Source organism: Silene latifolia, chromosome 9 (assembly GCF_048544455.1).
Source record: "Silene latifolia isolate original U9 population chromosome 9, ASM4854445v1, whole genome shotgun sequence".
Taxonomy (NCBI): Eukaryota; Viridiplantae; Streptophyta; class Magnoliopsida; order Caryophyllales; family Caryophyllaceae; genus Silene; species Silene latifolia.
Genome location: NC_133534.1, coordinates 99,938,454 through 99,943,429, shown reverse-complemented (window position 1 = coordinate 99,943,429; position 4,976 = coordinate 99,938,454). Strand labels below are relative to the sequence as shown.

At 41.4% G+C, this 4,976-nt stretch overlaps 1 non-coding gene across 1 annotated transcript; it reads right to left on the bottom strand.

Annotated features, from left to right (window-relative positions):
* Positions 1-245: 245 nt before the first annotated feature.
* Positions 246-352, bottom strand: LOC141603109 (small nucleolar RNA R71). The gene has a single exon (XR_012525004.1). It is a non-coding gene; the product is annotated as a small nucleolar RNA R71 (small nucleolar RNA).
* Positions 353-4,976: the final 4,624 nt, after the last annotated feature.

Here is a 4,976-nt window from a genome sequence, read left to right as displayed (position 1 = left end):
AATTTGGGGGGATGCCTAGTGAAGACCCTCATTCTCATATGGAAACCTTTTGTGACTATTGTGATGCGATTTCTCAAACCGGTGTAACTCAAGACCAAATTTGATGGGTCTTATTTCCTTTTTCTCTAATTGGCACCGCGAAACAATGGTTGAAGGGCCTTCATAAGGCCACTCTCGGAATTGATTCTAGGAAGAAGTTGGCTCTAGCTTTCTACAAAAAATTCTACCCACCGGAAAAGACTAACATGCTAAGAGCTCAAATTACGGGTTTTAAGAAAAGGGATGAAGAATCTTTGTATGAAGCTTGGGAGCGGTTCAAGGGAATTTGTCGCTCATGTCCTCACCATGGACTTAGCGAGTGGTTCTTGGTACAACAATTTTGGAATGGTCTATATGAAGATTCAAGGAACATTCTCAACATGGGATCAAATGGAATGTTCACCGAAGTTGATGACAATCAAACTTGGAACAAAATTGAGGAAATGGCGGTCCATAACTCACAATATAGTAGACCTCGCAAGGCTGCTAGAGGAGGAAAGCATGAAGTGGACTCCGTTACTTAATTGGGTGCTCAACTTAGTGCTCACATTGACACAATCAATTTGAAGTTTGAAAAAGCTATGGCTAGACTTGAAGAAGCCTCAAAATCACCAAAGCATCATGTTAATCACATGACGGCATCCTCATCAATCCCAAGAGGGATATGTGAGAATTGTGGAACTTTGGGACATGACCAAAGTGAATGTAGGGGAACAAATGAACAAGTGAATGCTTTCCAAGCATACAAGAGTGGTACCCCTTATTCCAACTATTACAATGAAAACACCAAATTCCATCCAAATCTCTCATACAAAAGCCAAAATGTTCAAAACCCTCAAACAACATACACCCCACCTCCCATGAGAAACAAAAATCAAAGACCCTTTTACAACCAAAACCAAGGTTACCAAAATCAAAATCCATACAATCAACCAAATGACCAAGGTTTTGATGTTCAAAAAGCGGTCCTCGAAATACAAAAGAATCAACAAGAATTTTTCACTCAAATGCAAAAAGATAGTCAAGCAAAGGAAACCACCATCAACAACATTCTAGCTCACACCAAGATGTTGGAAACCCAATTGACTCAACTAGCATCTTCAAGCTCACAAAGACAAAAGGGGCAATTACCACCTCAAAGTAATCCCCCAAGACATGAAACGGTTAGTGCCATTCACTTGAGAAGTGGTACAAGGTATGAAGCACCGAAGAAGCAAGTTGAGGATGAAGTTGTGGAAGCTAGTGATAAGGAAGAAATTGTGCAAAACTCCAAGGATGGGGAACCATCAAAAGAAGAAATTTCAAAGAAAAATGAAGACAAGGTCAAGGAGAAGGAGCACATTGTGATTAGACTTCCTTTTCCAAGTCGTCAAGCCAAGCCCAAATTTGATGACCAACTTGGAAAATTTATGGAATTTGTGAAGAATTTGGAAGTCTCAATTCCTTTCACGGAATTAATCAATCACGTGCTGGCCTATGCTAAATACATAAAAGACATCCTCACAAAGAAGAAGTTGATCCGGAAACTTGAGACTATCGCCTTCACTAAGGCGAGTAGTGCAATACTTCAAGGGAGTTCACCTCCAAAACTCAAGGATCCGGGAAGCTTCTCAATACCGTGTACCATTGGCGACACCACGATCAACAAAGCCTTGTGTGATCTAGGGGCTAGTGTGAGTGTTATGCCGTACTCGGTGAGTAAAAGGTTGGGAATGGGAGAGCATAAGTGCACCAATATCACACTCCAAATGGCCGATAGATCGAGGAAGACACCATTAGGGATATGGGAAGATGTTCCCGTACGAATTGGGAAGTTTTTCATCCCTGTGGACTTTGTCATTGTTGATATGGAGGAAGACTCCAACATTCCAATCATTCTAGGAAGACCCTTCTTACACACCGCGGGTGCGGTGATTGATGTGAAACATGGAGAGCTCACTCTAGAAGTGGGAGATGAGAGTATAACTTTTAATCTTGACAAGACTATGAGAGCTCCCCGTTTACATGAACCGTGTTTTATGATCGATCATTATAGTCGGAAGGATGAAAGGAAGAAGTCGGAACTCCAATGGAAGAAGAAAATTGAAGATGCTCCATTCAAAGAGCAAGTGAATTGTGACAAAGAGAGCTTGCAAGCTCATCAAAGTCAAGCAAAGAAGAAGAAGATGGCCTTATTGGCCAAGAAAAGGAAATGGGAAAGTTGTCTCCATCAAATCAAGAGATTTTCAATAATCAACTTAATGAAGTATGTGGTCTTTGGGACGACGAATTTGAAGGGATTTTTAATCCCTACATTGGTAATGCCATCAATCAAGACCGACAACAAGGGCCAAGGTCTATTGAAGACCTCTATCATGACAATGAACAAGCGTTTGATTACTTTTTCAAGGTGTTGAACAACATCAACAATACCTTGAACATGCCCCCTTGACATCTCATCAAGAATGAGAGTTTGGTGGAGTCCTCCCTAAACCACCATTTGTAAATATTTCTAACTCCCTAACTTGCATTTCAATTCTTATATTGCATTTTTTGTCATTTTTGGATTTTCATACTTTGATCAAGATAATTATCATGTTTGAGAGAAGTGAGGGAGGGACTAATAATTTCAATTAATGTGTAGTACTTTAGCTTAGTGTGGGGATGGCAATTGCCTAGGCTATCCATGCCTTAGTAGTGCCCCCACAATGAAGAACATGAGATATGAAGAAGAATGGAAAAATGACAAGGGATATGCAAAGTACACGGATGGAACTGAATCCGGGTAAAAAGGGGTCAAATCCGAGCGGATTCAGGAGAATCCGCCCATCTTCAGGCAATCCGGGCATATTGGGCAGAAGACACCCGTCCACCATGAGCTGAATTTTTGAAATTTCTGACTGTCAACGAATCCGGGGGTCCTGCATTCAAATCCGCCCGTCTTCAAAAACCCGCCCGTCCTGAAAGAAAGACGCCCGTCTTCTTGGCTGAGAAAAACAAGAAAAATCAATATAAAGGAATCCGCCCGTCTTCTCTGAAAGACGCCCGTCCCGCGTTTGCAAATCCGAGCGTCTTCACTTAAAGACGCCCATTTTTAGGCGAGTTTTTCCCAATCCAGAACAGGCCAAATCCGGGCGTCCCGAGCAAAAACCGCCCGTCTTGCCCCTGCTTTTCAAATTTTTCGGGTATTATAAACCCCCTCCCACATTCATTTCTTCATTCTTTCATTCATAACACTACTCATAAACCCCATAACTCCAAAACCCTCAATCTCTCCATCACAAAAACAAGATTCCTCAACAACATTCACCAAAATCAAATCAAAACATCCTTTTAACAACAAATCAATCACTCCTCTTTCAACAAAAATCAAAACCAAGCACAAAATCTTCAACCTTTGAGTCGATTTTTGAATTCATAAAGGCAAAGCCTTTCATCTTTAAATCGATTTGGGTACACTAGAAATTGAAGATTTTCACTCTTTTCTTGGTTTATTCATCAATGGCAAGGACTAAGGGAGCAACAAAAGCAACAAAGGCAAAGGCACCAAAGGCAAAGGCACTCTCATCAAGACAAAAGAGTCTTCAAGCAAAGAAAGCATTGGCTATGGTGGTAGCTAGCCCAAACATGGAAATGCAACAACAACCTCCCATGGAAGCAACAACATCTTCTACTCCGGAAATTGCTCAACTTTCGAATTATCCGGAGGTAATTTTCATTTCCAAATCCCATAGGGACACTTTTGCCAAGTTTACTAGAAAATCATTTCTATCCACCAAGTTTATTTGTGAAGATACCTTAGATAAGTTGGGTGTCCTTGAGCAAACTAGAGCCTTCTTCAAAGCCATGGGGTTGGAGAAATTGTTTGAATCAAAAGAATTGACATACCCCTCCCTTACCTTAGAATTTTTGAGTTCTTTGAAAGTTAACAAGGTTGAGACCATGGAGACCATCGAGTTTCGTCTAGCTAATGTTAGTAGGCGCATCTCCTTTGAGGAAATGGGTAAAGCATTGGGTCTTAGTGATTCACCGAGTTATTTTAAGAATGTTGGCAAGTATGACCCCGATCCTCTTTGGGAGGCGATTTCCGGAAGGAAATTTGAAGACTTTCTTGCTAGTGGCGCTCTATTAGTCCACCATCCGGGCATTAGAGTGTGGCACAAGGTCATAGGGAACACCATCATTGCAAGAAAAGACACCTACCATTTCACCAAACTCGATTTTGTTCTTCTTGAGTCGGCTTTGAACATTGGAAAGGAATTCATCAAGCCTTTCAACTCTCTAAGGCTTTTGGTGGATAGATGGCTAAATATTGATTGTGGGAAGAAATGCACCACCGTTATTGTGAATGGAGGCCTAGTCACTATCCTAGCTAAATACTTTGATCCAAACTTCAACAAAGATAGCAAGTATGAGGCGAAAGAGGGTGGTCATCTCATTGATATTAATACTATGATATACAAGTACAAGTGGGTTACCCATAACCCTCTTGACACCAAGTATGGATGGCTCACTAGTGAGGCTAGATCTTTCACTTTGCCTTCAAAGAGTTGTCGATTAAGTGTCCACCGGACCAACTATCTACTTCCCCTTTCAAAAGAGGCCGAGTACATTATTTGACAACAAAAGAGTGAAATTGAAATGCCCTCCTCTTCCATTGTCACACCAACCTATCCTTTCGAGTACCAAGAGTTCAAGCCCGAAGGCGTTGAAGCAAGAAATGATTGCTTGACTCTTCTCATACAAGAGATGCACAAGAAAGCTTTCGAGGATCGGAAAAATGCTTACTTAGCCCAATATCCACCCCTCCTTCATTTAGCTAGGCAAGGACTACTTGATCCTTCATGTCCTTTGCCTAGTTGGGCGGATAGGGAAGTCTTCTTTCCGAGTGCATCTAGGGTTGTTCCGGGTGATAATGAGGTTGTCGGTAATGAAGAGGTTGATGATAACATTGAAGA